Genomic DNA, 16,767 nt, shown 5'->3' with positions numbered 1-16,767 from the left:
TTTTTGTAAGTCTGCTCTACATCAGGGAGGGAGGGGACATTAGAGACGAAGCCCAATCTGTCCCAGAATGAGGAAGACGATTCCCTTTTCTCCCATCTCTTTTGAAGAGATTTTCTCCCCCCCCCCCCTTTTCCTTTTTCTTTTCCCTTTATATGACGTCATATAGGAATTGTCTTGCTCAAAAGTGGGATAGATTGGGCTTCGTCGACATTGGACTGTAAATCAACACTGCAAGCCAAAGTTTTATCAACCTTTTATCATATTTGTTGGCTCAATAACATTGAGTGCTTTCATTGGATTTTAACCAATAATTTTATTCTACAGTTATTTATTCGGTTCCACGCCAAAAGTAGGAGTCCCAAACGTAGGAGTGTAAAATCATCGGAGTGGACAAACGCAGGAGTCTCAAACGTCGGAGTGTGACAAACGCAGGAGTGGGACAAACGTCGGCGTGGACAAACGCAGGATTTTTGGGACAAATGTCGGAGTGGACAAACACAGGTTGTTTGTCTAAAGGCCATGAAACCTGAAAAATCAAGTTTTCGTTTAACTAAATAATTCAAATATGTTAATTGTTTGTTTTAAAAAACTTTGCTGCTGTTGGACTCATTTGTTCTTGTCCAAATAAAATTGATCTTCAAATATTAGTTCCGTCCAAAAAGCTCACATTCTTTAAGTACAAAATGAAACAATATTTTTGACAGCAAAACTTCACTATGAACTATATTATTTATTTATCGCATCGTATTAGAGACAGCTTTCCGCGGATATTAAAATAAGAAATCTATTTAAATTAAAACCAGTTTTGTAGCCCCAAGGGACAGAATGCCCAGGCTAACTAGTTTAGAACAAATAAAAAACAATGAAAGTACCCAATGTTTTTAAGTAAACTAATAAGATAATACAACTTTGGGAACCAGTAGAAGAAGTGGACTGCATACCTTTAACTATTTTAAATGATTTCTAGAAGCGCATCCGCTAGTGTTATTGAAATATTTATCATTAAAGCATATTTTAAAAATAAACATAATCAATATATCGTAACGCCATAAAAAGAACTTCCTTTGGTGTCTCACTTATAGCCACACAAAAAAAACATAAAAGTAATTTCATTTTGCTTTAAAAGGTTTTGTGATCATTTATTTATTTATTTTATCTATTTTATAGTGACTAGGCCCCTGGTATCTAGCGGCTCCGGATTTTAATGCGAGGGAGGATGCAGAATATATACACTTAAACTATTCAGTAAGGTATGTAAAGCTATTATTAAATGGAGAACTCAATCGGTTTAGAGGTTAGTGAGACATTAAATGGATCACAAACCAAAAACTCTTACTATAGTGTCTTTATATCCTATTATATAAAGTAGTAAGCAGTTTTGTCTGTAGCAAATGATCTCGCTAACCGCTGAACCGATATGGTCCTCATTTACAGTGAAGCTTCTAATAGGTCCTTGGATGACTTTAGACTATTATTTGTATACCTGAAAAGTCTGGATATGGTTTTATGCTATTTTTCTGTCTTTACTTATTTCTTTGAATATAAAGCTCCTTGATTCTAGGGGCGCGCCGTCTTAAGGGAATAAAAGGTTGCCCCCTTTCCATCGCTTAGATCTTAACATAATCAAAGTTTTATGTTAAATGTGCAAGGCGTACATAAATTTCCCCTCCGTTGGTTTGAAGAAATTGGTCTAATATCCTTTTAAATAAACTAGTACGGGATTTTTGTCTGAAGCTTAAGATCCCAATAATTACTAAACCGCTTGAGTTTTCACTTACAGGGAATCTTGAAATTTATCACAGGATGGTTTTAGGCTATTTCCTTTTCAGATTTAGGTCTTCAAATGGTTTAAAGCTATTTATTTTTTATGACCTTTCCTACCCTATTGAATAATACAGAGCCTCTAGATGTTAGAGGTGTAGCCGATAGTTAAATATAAAATGTAAAAATTATAATTTTAAAAATCTATTTATACACAATACATATTTACAATAAAAAAATTGTTTATAACAATACATAAATAATATATTTAACAATTATTCCAAAATTTTGAAAAAAGTCTTTGAAAATGCGAACTTTGTTCTGTGTTGGTTATTGTTGGATTCTTTGTATACTCTTTTTGTTCATTTGTTACTTCTAATAAAATAAAAATATTATATCTCTCTATTACTTACTTTGTCAGTGTAACCATTCTACTATAGATACAATGGTCTCTGCATGGGATATACATTTTAATTTCTTGAGAACATTCCCCTAGTCATTAAATAATAATCTTTAATTAAGGAGGTGTGTGTAGTTATCACACATAAAAAATCCATTAAGTATAGACTTCTATCTTTTGCACATAGAAATGACGAAGCCCAATCTGTACCACTTTTGCACCACTTTTGGTTCCTGTGACGTTATAAAATGAGGGAGATGAGAGGAGAAGTGGGCAAGAAAACCCCTAAAAAGAGATGGAGCATATGACGATTAGGGGGGACACCCCCCCCCCCCCCCACCTCCTTCTCATCTCATTCTTTTGAGTTGCTATGAAGGATAATATAATTAATCAGCAAAGATTTCCAAACGCAGAATTTAACATAAACGGAGTGTAGGAGGATGGAGGAAGGGGCTATAGACTGTCCATTTAAAACCACTGTATAATTTTTGTAGAGAAGCTACTCTATTATTAACTTTGTCTGTCCGTCTGTAACACTATTGAGGAAATTTGAAAGATTGTTGATTTTTTTATTGTGGATATAACACGTTTCAAAGAGCACCCAGTATTCAACTTAGTTCGTTACACTATGTTCCACGGGTGACAAAAAATCGTTTTTTACATTTTGGAAAATACAATTTTAAACAATTGTTTAGTAATATACACAAGTTTTTGGAAATAAAGCCGAAAGTATTAGCTCTTTACTATGAAAAATAAGAATTTTATGTGTAATTATACCAGAGGTATGGAATTAAGTTCCTTTTCATCATTGTAAACAACTATTTTTAAGGTCAACTAAACTACATTTCAAATCATCGTGGACCCTTTATTTTTAAATCTATTTTTAAGTATTATATATTTTTGGAATCAGTATGTAATAATTTATACGTTTAGCCTTTAAAAGAAGTCAAATCTCCATTTTTTGTTGTAATTGTAGATGGTTTTCTTAGCATACCCGATTTCTGTAAAATAGACAATTTTCTTCTAATGAAAATTTTACGTTTGGTTCCAGATCTTTTAAGACCAAAAAAGTCCAAGCAAATCCTCTTACATGGTGATATTAGAGGTATGTATAATATCAGAGAACTTTACCCTGTGTATGCGAAGGTATGCGAAGTTTGTTTTTTTAAGCCCTAAAGATACTAGGGTCTATCAAAAAATAACAATTTTTAAAGATATAAAAGTAATTTATTTTTCTACTTATTTCTAACACATATTCCATTAAACTAAAAGTAGAGAAAAGTTTTAAATAAAGATTATTCCTAAATGTCTAGGCTCTTATCTGAACCATTTTACCTTTTTATTGGGGGGGGGGGGGGGGCGGGGAGAGGTGGGGGAATACCCGACTTATATCCACATCTGAACCCATTAAAGCTAGAAGTTAAAAAAATTGTATGTGGTTTTTAGTTCAAATATATATTCTTATTTAATTCGTTGGCGTTATTTACTCCCTCCACCCTTTTATTAAGCAACCTTTTTCCAAAGGTGCTTTCATACTTATTAAAAAAGACAAATAGAATTTGTATTGTTTAAGATAGAAAATGCTTCCTTTCAAGTAAATTGAAAATAAAATGAAAGTCTTTCATATCAGAGATTTATAGGGATTAGACAATGGCCGAGAAATTAATGTACATTCCCAATGCTAATACACAAAATTGCCCCTTCTATAAATTATAATTAGTGATTGAAACGTTTGGACACTCAACTAATAAACCAACCAATCAAAATTCAATAAAAGTCCCACAAATTGTTATGCCCACAAATAAGAAAACGCTATTTTGTGAATTTGGGGACTATTATAATTAACAGACCATTGTCCACTCCCTCCCTATATATACACACAGAAAATAAATAAGAAATAGGCTCATCTGTATGTAAACTTTAGATTAGAAATCTCAAAATACATATTTCAGCGGCGGCGATCGGCGGGAAAACGGCGGCAAATTTTCATATAATTTCAGTAGGTCATACATGCTTGTTAGAAAAGCTAATGTTTAAAATTTGAAGTCTATAGGTCAAAAATTGCGGTCTCAAGAGCTGTTTAAAGATTTCAGAGGGATCAGGACCTGCAGGATCATACCTGGACCCTGAAATTGACTTAAACACTTAAATTTCATATTGGTATGTACTAGTATAGGATATTTTAGTATTTGGTAACTTAAAATGCTTAGTTTAAGGCAAACAAACTATTTTTACTCTTTACCTGTATGACCCTGCCAGGTTTGCTGGCATCCTGTGCCAGCCAGGATGGAGATATTTAAAATTTCGCCATTATATTGAAAGATATATGGATACTTATTGCTATTTAAATAAAATTTCATCAAAATTTTAAAATATACACTCTCTATGATTTTTTGTCATTTTTTGGCTTTTCTGGAACACGGTGCGTTAGTCTGTCGGTCATACCAAAAAGACATAAATGAGTTTTTAATAATGGTTTCGTGATCTTCTAACTTTAACTTCTTTTTTTTCTTTCTCTCTCTTTTGAAACGATCACTGAACTTTTGCTCTTAAAATCACTTTATCTGTTTGTTTATCATTGTCTCTTTGATTTTATAATATTTTCATTCCTTTATCTGGCTGGCTCATAGTGAGCGATGTACTGAAAAATATGGCACATGTGGACAAGCAGGTTGTCTGGCGGGTGTTAACATTGCTCAGAAGAGTTCGAGCAAACATTGCTAACCTTTTTATCTGAAATATTAAAAAATTATACAATTACAAAAAGTAAATAGAAAAAAATAAGGAAAAAATCACTAAACCTTGGAATAAACATGAAAGACATAGATCAAAAAGAACAAGGATGGCAATATTCATTGGTTGACAAACAGAAAGAAAGAATATAGAGAATTTATTCAAAAAGAGGAGAATTATAGGAGGGAAAAAAGGAAGTAATCACGAAAACCACGGAACCTTTACATAACAAAATATAAATATCTAGAGCTCTTTGGTAAGTGGTATCTACTATAAGAAAAAAAACACGTCTACCTCTTATAGCGACAGAGAAATGACATTTCCTCCTATATTGTCTGTCGACCCGTAATGCTTTAAAGTAGACATCTTAACAATGTGTTATCTTTCTCACTTTTTATGACTTCTTTGAGTTGGTTTCTATTTCTAATACTAGTGGATGCGCCCCTAGCACCTAAGGTCTTTGTATTCGGAAGAGTATGTAAGGGCAGAATAATAGTTTTAACCCTCTCAAGACCTTAATCTAAAAATAGAATAGCCTAAAACCACCCTAGAAAATATGTTAAGCTTCTATAAAATATTTGGTAGTTATCGTAATCATAACAACCTTACTACTTTATATAATAGGAAAATTTGTGGTGATTCCCATAAACATTGAGAATAATAACAAAAATTTTCAGTAGTGATGTGTGATATTCTCTGATTCTATCAGAGGTAGACGTCTGAAATTTTTGTGTAATTCCCCAAAATAATAAGCATTACTCACTTTAAATCACATTGTCTGGTCGTTTGTTTAAATATATGCCCAGTTCAGAAACAACTTTTAGAGGTTGACTGATTTATTCTGTAGGTCAACCTAAACAAGTACAACTAACAAATGCCTTTATAAAATCGGTCAACCTAAAGCTTTTTTAGGTCAACCTAAAATTTCAAGAGGTCGACCTATGTCTTTTGTGAACTAGGCCATAGAATATGCCTTCAATGGGGAAAATATGATTAATTTGGCTTTTTTTAATAATAGGCTTAACCGGACCAAAGAGAATCAACTAAAAGAATTTTATTAGCTAGGACATCTTGTACTTGTATATCACCAAGAATAGGACAAAAGATGAAAAATGAATCTTCCCCAAAAATCCCTTCATTAAAAATTATTGAGGGGAGAGGGGATTTGTGTTCTTTCAACAAATTTACGCTGTATATACAAAAGTATAACAAGGATGACAACATCCATAAAATGAAGCTCTGAAATGGAAGGACAAACGAAAATTAACACTTGTAGAGTGTCAAAACTGAATAAACTGAATATTAATGCAAATGTCGTTAAAAAATTTAAGTAAATTTGTTGTAAAACTGATTAAATACATGTTACTGTTTAAGGACATACTGACGTTTTTAGGACTTGATTATAGAGATGCTTCGCTTATAACACTATACCTTGTTGTAATAGGAATTAGTATTTTAAAAATCAGATGAATAGGCTAATTTTAAAATTAGTCAAAAATTTGTTGTTAAAAAAGTAAAAAATAAGCTTGTTTTAAATGGACGTACGGACGTTTTGGTAACGATTGTAGAGTTCCTGTGCTTTCTATGTCGTACCTAACTGTTATAAAAATCAGCAAGCAAAGTTAGAAATCGATAGGACAATTCTAACCTGTTTAAATTAATGGAAAAAACTAACTATAACGATGGACGGACGGACCCTAATTATAGAAAAGCTTCGTTTTTAATAATGGGGAGGAGTAGTTTTTTTTGTCCCATCTTCTTTGTTTGATTGTTGTCACCTTACTAAATTTGCCTACGAATATGTCAAACTTCTCAACAATTGTGATTTTCCAAACAATTGTATGTTTCTTCAATGAAGTGATTCAGTTTAAATTAACAGCTAAGGTTCAGACGTCTAACGCAGTGGCGTGAAGAGTGTTTTTACAGCCCCTATCTTCTTATAACTAGCGTCTACGGCCTAAGGGGCACTTGGGGGGAAGGAAGAAAGGGGTAAAGTTAACCCTCTACTCTAAATTTTTTAAGTTTTAAAATTGGAGGGTAGATTTTTACAGACTTCTCTCACAAAATAGTCTTAAACCTTCACTTGTCACATTCCGGTTCAGTGGTAAGCGAGAAGAGGATTACAGAGACAGACACACAGACAAACATTCTGAGCTGGATCTTTAAATCATTTTAGTGGTGAGCCAGATCGGGGTGAGCCAACTTTCCACGAATGAGAGCACAGCATTTTATGAAATGCTGCGCTGTAATTGGCTGAAATCCGGCTCACCCCGATCTGGCTCACCACTAAAATGATTTAAAGTTCCAGCTCTAGTATTTAATGTATTATGATAACAAATATGACGTGGTTTATAACATACTTTAACATAATCCTCTCATAAAAAGGATACTTGAACCCATTACGCTGAGGTACTATTTTGTAAGATTACCCGAGCACTATTTAAAATGGTTATCTAAGGCGTAAATCTAAACCAGTGAAACAAGAAAATTTTTCATTTAGATGCTGTGCACGGAGGAAGGTGTCTAGTCCCCAAAGTTTTATAATAACGTTTTCTTATTCGTTATTTTAATAACTTTGGGTACTTTTATTGAATTTTGATTAGTTGGTTCATTAAGTTGAGTGTCTAAATGTATCAACCACTAATTGTAATCTACAAAATGGATAATTTTGTGTATCATTACCGGGGATGTACAACCATTAGCCATTGTCTTATCCCTTAGGATCCCTGTTTAGATAGTAAACAAAACTAGGATAAAATCATATACATAAGCGGACCTCAACAAACAAAATAATTGGACAAATAAACATTAAACAAGGATGACAACATGCATAAGTAGCGAAGCACAAAAATTAGGTATAAGATTTTAAAGATTAGTTGTCAAAACATGTTTATTGGGGAAAAATCACAAACCTTTTAAACATTTGTTTTTAATTTTTTAATACTTATATAATATATATCAGTACTATGACTAAGAGACTGATGGTCAAAGTAATTTACATACTGGATGCACAAAACAACGTAAATTTAATTTTTATATTTTTATCTAAAACAAGGATGACAACATCCATAAAAGCAAAGCTCTGAAACGGTAGGACAAACGGACATTAACACTTGTATAGTGTCTGAACTGAATAATCATAATATAAATGTATAAGAGTCAAAGCAAAATTGTAAGTAAATTTGTTGAAAAACTGCTTGATTCAGGATACTGTTTATGGACATACTTACATTTTTAGGACTTGATTATAGAGTTGCTCCGCTTATTACATTATACTTTGTTGTCTTAGGAATCATATACCAAAAATCAGATCAATCGGATGATTAGATCACATAAAAATTTGTTGTTAAAAAAGTAAAAAAATTAACATGTTTAAAATGGACGTACGGAAATTTTGGTGATGATTATAGAGTTGCTACGTTTTGTAAATTGTACCTAACTATTAAAGGAATCACCATGCAAAATATGAAATCGATAGGACAATTCTAACATGCCTAAATTAACGAAAAAAGCTATCCGTTATGGACGTACGGACGGACCGACCCTAATTATAGAAAAGCTTCGCTACTAAAAATAGCACTTGAGCATTGAAGAAATCTTAGTAATCCTTTTTATGCCAGAAAACTCTATATTGGTCTTAAATTACGTAAAAAAACGTACTCTCTTTCAATACGATTGGATTTGTTTATATCTATGATATTTCGCCGGAATTGAACCGAAGTAGGTGGTTTTATTGGATCTAATTATTGTATTCTATTATTTGCAGACGTATATCGCTAGACAAACACCAATCTTGAATCAGACCTCACCCCCCCGGGCCCCCCCCCCCCCCAAACTATGATCACTTAACCAGGGACAATACAATGGCCGACAAATTGATTTACATACCCTATGTTGAATGTTGATACACAATATTGCCCTTCTTTAGATTACAATTAGTGGTTGAAACGTTTAAACTTTCAACTCAAATAACTAACCAATCAAATTTCAATAATAGTCCCAAAAGTTGTAGAGCCAATGTTAAATTTCCCCTAGGGAGTAAGGGAGGGGACAATGGATCGAATATTCAAGTTTTAGGAGTATCAGACTTTGGGTACTGGCTTAAAGGGAATGTGCAAGAATTTAGCAGTTTCTGACTGAGTTTGGGTACTAGCGCATGAAATGCCGCTTCTCGTTGTTAGTTTTGAATATAGCAGACAGAGAGTAGTTTAAATATAAAAGTTAAGAATACACGGCCCCCCTCCCATACTCTATTTAACTCACCTCTCCCCCACCTCCCTTTTTAAAGCAAACAATAGGGAAAGGGAGAGGAAGGTGGGGACAAGGGAAATAAACAGGATAAAAAGGGGCATGCAGGCGTATGGGGTCAAATTCTTGCCCAGCCAGCTAGCAGTTGGCCCAGTCCAATAATCTTGTAATATAAAAATCACACCATAAAACCTCAATATATTTCATCAAAAACAAGTTGTGATTTTGCTTTACATGACACTATGGAAATCTATTATTCTGGGTAAGAATGTGAGCCTGCCTGCCCCTTTCTTCCCTGTTCATATCCCTTGCCCTTACCTCTCTTTTCCCTTTCCCTGTAATCTGGAGAGTTACAGGGAGATTTTTCTAGTAATTAATTACAGAATGGTTACAACAGTCTAATGTACTGGTAATCCAATTTCCAAATGAATGTTTTTTTCTTGGAACTTTTTTCTTAGTTTATAGTTTTCTGAATTTAATTAACAATCTTAAATTGAATTAATTGCCCATTGTCCCCTCCCTTACTCCCTGATGTCCCCTCCCTCCTCCCACTAGATACATACTCTATAACTCACTTTCTTTGTCTTTTCACTTCTTTTGCTTTGCTACAAGTACGTCCAAAGAGGGGGGGGGGTAAAGGGGTGATAACCCCCCACCCAAAAAAAAATGAATTTGAGGATGCTGTACTAAATATTACCTTCCCCCCCATATAAAAAAAAAAAATATTTTCAATATTCCCCCCCCCCTCCAAAAAAAAGCTTGAACGTCCTAGCTTTGTCACTCATGCTTCTGTGGTATGCGGCACCTCTGGGCCATGCAGAAACCAAGACATTATAGTGATGCTACGCACCCAGCTAAATCCTGTTATTATACAATTGTAAAGCCACCTGAAAATATGTCAGATAACGGTATTGGTTTTCATCTCTCAGTTGTCCTGCAAATGGAGGGAGGGGTGTTACCCCTCCCTCTCCCATCTTAAGCACCGGAACCTTCCCCTTCAACCACCAAGTTATCAGCACCACCTCAACCCTGAGGATAAAGGATCTAAGCCTTCCCTCACCTGATAGAATCACCCCCACACAGACTGTTGTTGTCACAAGTAATCATCAAACCTTCCCTCTTTAGTACCCAGACCTACCACTCAACCCCTCTATGCTTATCTACCTATTGTGCTGTTCCATGGGCTATCCTGCCTGCCCCAGACAGGGATAGCCATCTACCTAACCATTGCAATTATCTATGTTTTACTGTATGATTTATCTTTAACTATCTTTATTCCGGCAGTTGTGGAAGTGAAACAGCGAAACTTGACGGAGAACCGCGAGAAGCGCCGACGTCTAACGGAGAATTGAGCGCTCAAAGGGCTGAAACAGGCCTGCGGACTGGCTGAAACAAGCCAAATAAGTGCAAACGGCTGAAAATAGGCCAACATTTACTGCAAGAGATAGCAGGATCCGAACCAGCGGCGCTAGCAGGACGGGACATTCCCTGCCGCCATCAGCCGGATTTGGATAAGCGGCGCTAGCAGGACGGGACATTCCCTGCCGCCGATAGGCTGAAACACGCCACATAGCTGCAAGCGGCGCTAGCAGGACGGGACATTCCCTGCCGCCGATAGGCTGAAACACGCCACATAGCTGCGAGCTGCGAGCCAACATACGAGTGTAGTGCACCAAAGCAGAGAAAACTACGTCAACTCCAAGTATCCTGAGAGGCTACAACGCAGCCACCCATCTAGAAAAACAGATATTATATCACATTACAGGGATTACCACCCTGGTGTGATGGTTAAACAATAGATTTATGAGCAAAGATTGGCAAACAATTTGTTGTGTTGTGATAAAACTAAAAATAGAACAGGCTTGGATTTACTGTGTATTGTGATAACAACTAAAAATAGAACAGGGTTGGTAAACAAATCTGTTATGTAATTGTGATAAGGACAAAAATAGAAGCTAGATGTAATATAACAAATGCCCTGATACACAATCTAATTACCTCAAGCCTACAGCACAACAACAATACACCCCTTATTTCAGAGGAAAGGGAGGGGCTCACTCTCCATTGAAGAGAATACAATCAAGGTGATATAAAAATAAACCTAGGATTAAGGAGAGAGGGCAACATTACCTCATTACACAGTTACCTCAACCCACGGCATTCCCCCCCTTCCTCACAGGGGGAACGGACGGATTTACCCCGTCCCCTCACGCGCTTCCCCCCTCCTACCCACACTTGACTAAGTCCGCCCATGGTGTGGAGCTAGTGACCGGGATCACAGAGCGCCATTTACGGGTAGCGCAACGGAGTGCGGAATATCATAAAATTCAACGGACAAAGCGGACCAACGAGAGAGCGAGTTGAGGGATAAGTGCGCGTTTTACCTGTGTGCGCGGATTGACGGTGCGTAAGCGCGCTGCACGGAAAGGAGATTTCACACACACACACACACACACACACACAGGAGAGGGGCCACTCTATAGCATATAGATATTTTTTTAGGAGAAAAACTTGCAAGCTCCTCCCTCCCTATCTACAGTGTGATAAGGAAAATTAAACCAGTTCCTTAAACCCGTTCAGACCCTCAACATCTTCCTAGCCCTGCCAACCCTACTTCAAAGCTGAGTGGTTAGTGAAACAAATATATGTATATATAAACACCCAAGTGATAAATAGTGTTGTTTTTTTGTATCATGGGTGCAAGTAAGTGAATACTAACCTCACCAAACAACACTGGAAACTGATATGGTAACTGAACAAAAGTACGCCCACCCTGTGGACATAGCCTGACTTGATGCCCCACACTGGGCAGTGGTGGTGTGTACCTGGACCATCGACCCTCATAGTTGTGAACTATATACAGAGGAAGCGTGATTTTTTGGAGCAAGGAGGAAAGCTAGCTAGCTCTGGGGATATTCCTATACACGTATATATATATATATGGGCGTGTAGCCATATATATATATAGATAGCCTACCTATCCATATATCTACTAGCGGATACGCTCCTAGAGACATCTGTGGATACCTACCATATTCCCTTTACCTTTAAGCTAAGATCCGCTGGTTATCACAGAAATCAAGAGCTATACTGGAAAGGAGAACAACTCAGGCTCAACAGTTAAACAAGACGCTGGCCCCAACAGACCAACCCCCTGCTACTTATCATGGGGACGCGCCAGCCACAGAAACTCTTGAGCCAGGAGGACCGAGCCTACGGCTATGTGGACTACCACCCTAATTACACAGCTATAGTATTTATACTAGGGGTGAGCCGGCTCGAACCTCCTTGCGGCGCGGCTACTCTACTCTGCTCCTATATCTACAAGATAAGAACTTGTCAGCCCCTGGCCCGACGTGCGGCAATAGAAGACATTCCTGATTGGGCATTAACTGTGTGCCTAGGCCTGCTGCTGGCACTGTGGTGGACAGAAGTCTTCATTTGGACCAGAACCACCAACATCTGTACCCCACCACTCTCTGCTTCTTCATACAAGATACTGCTTCTGTTATTACTTTGGCCTACTGTGTTGAGTACAGTGAACATCAAACACATGCCAGGTCACAGACCCCTGGTCCCTGAGATGCCCTTGTCTGGAAGGGTGACTGAATGTCCGCTGCACAGCTCCTGTTCAGTTGGTGCTCAACGCACGAGAAATAGCAATACTGGACTGGGGATTGCTGAACCTGTAGGTGTCCTCCTGGGGGTGTTGAACGATGCAACTGAGCCTAATGAGAAGGTGACAAGCTTCAGAGACTTAGTGGCCAGCCCCAAGATGGACACTACCACCAGAACTGAGACTCCAAAGGGGCCCAGCCCTAGGGCCAGTACCACCTGTTTCTGGGGTGGAAAGGTCCTACCTGGCGCTGGCCTCACCAAGCTGGAGGATGGGGAGCTGTCCCAGGGGAATAGGCTCTTCACCCAGATGCCCGACGCGTACCTGGGGGTGGGGGAGCCGCCACCCAAGCCTCCCTGGGAGCCCCCAGGCATGGAACGACTGGGGACCGGCCTAAGGATGGGAACTGGTGACCTGCTGCAGTGGAAGGCTTTACCCAGCACGGAGGGAGCAGGGTTGACCAGCAGCAGTGAGGCTGTTCCCCCACACTCCAATACCAGATGCCTCTACTCTGTTGAACCACTGCACATGTCCCAGCCAAGTTCCCCCATGCTGCTGAAGATGGAGGCCCACCAGGATGCAGAGCTCCAACTAGGGAAGTCAACAAGAAGGCCACCCCCTGCCAAAACCAGAACCACCGCAGGGGCTCCCCACCAGCAGCTGACGGAGCCTGGCCGGGACGCAATACCAGCTGGCAACTCTGACCCAACTCAGGTGGCTACCAACAGCCTGCTGGCAGTCCAGAATACAGTTCAGGCTACCATCAGTATGGCATCTTCTGGGCCTTGCTGGTTCAACTGTGGGTACCTGCCCACACACTGGCCACAGGTACCCCCCAGAGATCATAGCCCCCTTTCCGACTGGCACCATCAACGGCCTTTGCTACCAACTATCTGGCGTACCCAGAGGCAGGATCCCTCATGTGGAGAAGCACCTGCAGAAGCTAAGGCCGCGGCTGGCCTCGCCACCCAGGAGAGGAGAGCCGCTGTTGGATGGAAGGGACCTGTGTGTATGGGGAGGAGGCTGAATGTAACCAAGGAGCCACCACAAGCAGCCCAGCACCGCCTGACCCCTAGTAGGGGAGACCCTGTTTGTCAGCTGGTGCCCCAACTGGAGGAGGAGAGACCTGGCAGGTTGATACACCCTGGGGAAGCCGGCCTGATGGGACCCAGCTGGACGAAGGGGCGCTGCCGCTTCAACGGCCACACAGCCGCCAAGTGTAGAACCGGTTGGGACCAGGCAATGAAGAAACACCAGGCCGCCCAACAACCTGCATGCAACCAGTCTGACACCCAGGTCCACCTGGAGGGAGATGCCCAGCCGTCACCCCAACCAGCTGCCGCCGCTGGGGCCGCGGCTACCCAGGAGTCTGTGTCTCAGATTGGGACCATAGTGGCCAGGATCAACGTGCTGGGAGAAGCGGCTGAACCCAACCGGGTTGGCCTGGACCTCAGCCTCAACCACAGGGGACCGGTGTCCGTAACCCCTGTCACCCCCAGCAAGAGCCGAGGGGCGCTACCCAGCGCCACCGGGACGGTGTACGGGGAGGCCCTGGCGGCCGCCGAGTGGGAGAGGCCAGAGGCGCTAGCCAGCGAGTCTGAGTCGATGTACGGGACGCCAACCGGCGTCGCCACCTGGAAGGAACGAGAGGTGCTTCCCTGCACCACCAAGCTGATGTCTGGGGCGACAACCGTCGCCGCCACCTGTGAAGACTGGGGGGTGCTATCCAGCGCCCCACGCTGGTGCCTGGGGCGACAACCGTCGCCGCCACCGAGAGACCTGGACCCCTGTGAAGACTGGGGGGTGCTATCCAGCGCCCCCACGCTGGTGCCTGGGGCGACAACCGTCGCCGCCACCGAGATACCTGGACCCCGGAATGAGCCCGCAGCCCCAGAGGAAGGGGTGACACCCGTCACCCCCAGCCAGCCAGAGCCCCCAGCCAGCAGGGAGAGTCCAGCTGTCCCTCACCCCCAACTGCATCCAGCTGTCTACCTCCCTCAACCAAGCCAGGGTAATTGTATTGCACTGGTGTACCAGGAAGTTTGGGCTGGGCCAAACTTGCTTGCGCCCCCTGCATCTGCCCAAGGAACCAGGATCTCAGCCATTACCAGCCAAACTGAAGAAGCTTTGACCGCTGCCTGGGGAGTAACTCAACTGGACGCGCCAAGTGCCGAGCCTAACCATAGAAGTAGAGGATCCCCAACAATTATGTCTACCCAAGATGGAGACGATGTGCCTGGACCCCTTCAGGCTAGGGGAGGAAATCCGGAGCCTTGTGCCTCCAGTCCACCAGCAGCAGTGGCCGTGGATGGGCCTGTCTCCCAGCCAACTAGAGCGGAGCCACCCTTGCAGATCCAAGACAGCCTCCGGCATAAGGGATGGACTGTTACCTTCCCCTACCCCGCAGGTCTGACTGCCAGGCACCACCCTGCCAATGTCCAGGATGAGCCTGAGGGAGGCAACGCTCCTACAGTATGGCAACCACCACCTGCCCGCGTTGACAGAGACCCTGGAAGCCAAATGAACCTGACCAGCCCCGAGGGCAAAGAAGCTGCGCCTGCATCCAGTAGCCAGCCTGCCAGTAGCAAGGTGACCAACACGATGGAGACCACCAGCCCAGTGGAGAAACCTGAAGAGGTGTATACCAGGCGGCTGTTGGTCCAAGCCCCCTCATGTGCTGTGCCACCCCTGGAGGTTGCCAGGGTGGCCTCAGAGGTACACATCCAACGGCCAGAACATCCAACAGGACCAGCTACTCCAGCAGATATAGCAGATTCCATTCGACCTGGGGAGGGCTGGAGTCCACCACCGTTCAGCAGCTGGTATCCTGGCGGACCCATTCCACAAGGACAACAAACTGAAGGCCGCAACCACTGTCGGAAGTCTGGCGGTGCAGACAACCCCTCCCAGCCTTCCGAGGGGAGAGTTGTGGTATGCGGCACCTCTGGGCCATGCAGAAACCAAGACATTATAGTGATGCTACGCACCCAGCTAAATCCTGTTATTATACAATTGTAAAGCCACCTGAAAATATGTCAGATAATGGTATTGGTTTTCATCTCTCAGTTGTCCTGCAAATGGAGGGAGGGGTGTTACCCCTCCCTCTCCCATCTTAAGCACCGGAACCTTCCCCTTCAACCACCAAGTTATCAGCACCACCTCAACCCTGAGGATAAAGGATCTAAGCCTTCCCTCACCTGATAGAATCACCCCCACACAGACTGTTGTTGTCACAAGTAATCATCAAACCTTCCCTCTTTAGTACCCAGACCTACCACTCAACCCCTCTATGCTTATCTACCTATTGTGCTGTTCCATGGGCTATCCTGCCTGCCCCAGACAGGGATAGCCATCTACCTAACCATTGCAATTATCTATGTTTTACTGTATGATTTATCTTTAACTATCTTTATTCCTAATCCATATGTATTTATATTATGTTGTACAAGTTTAGTTATCCTTAGACCAGCAATAAAGAAACAACTGAATAGACTATGTATATTATTTAGTGATTGCTAGAGAAGCGTAGCTTCTCTATAGTATAGGTGTCCACGTCTGTTCACACTGCCGTAGTCTTTATTCGAACTCTGGTGTCTGCCATTTACCCTAGGCGGATACCACACTTCATTGATATTTTGTGTTACTCTATTTTAAAGGGAATTTATAAAATATTTTTATAGGCCTGATAGAAAATTGTTCTGTCAATTTCAAACTTTGCATGGTGTGATTCCTGTAGCAGTTAATCTGTACGCCCAAAAGCAAGCTTATGATTATTTTTTCATTTTTTCTGATATGTTTTTACGTTTTCACCAGATTTTTAAATGATGATTTTAAAGACAACAAGGTTCATTTTATAAGTGAAGCATTTATATAGTGAAGTCCTAAGAATGCTAATATGTACATTGTCCTGTAATCTTTTTTAGATATTTGCGTTTATGAATGTTGTCCTTCTGTAAGTATATATAATAAAATAAAAATATATATTCTTTTATTAACATCTTTAATATAC

This window comes from Acartia tonsa, chromosome 11, assembly GCF_053477335.1.
Source record: "Acartia tonsa isolate MP-2025a chromosome 11, ASM5347733v1, whole genome shotgun sequence".
NCBI lineage: Eukaryota > Metazoa > Arthropoda > Copepoda > Calanoida > Acartiidae > Acartia > Acartia tonsa.
The sequence above is the reverse complement of the archived record's forward strand: the minus strand, read 5'-3'. Positions refer to the sequence as shown.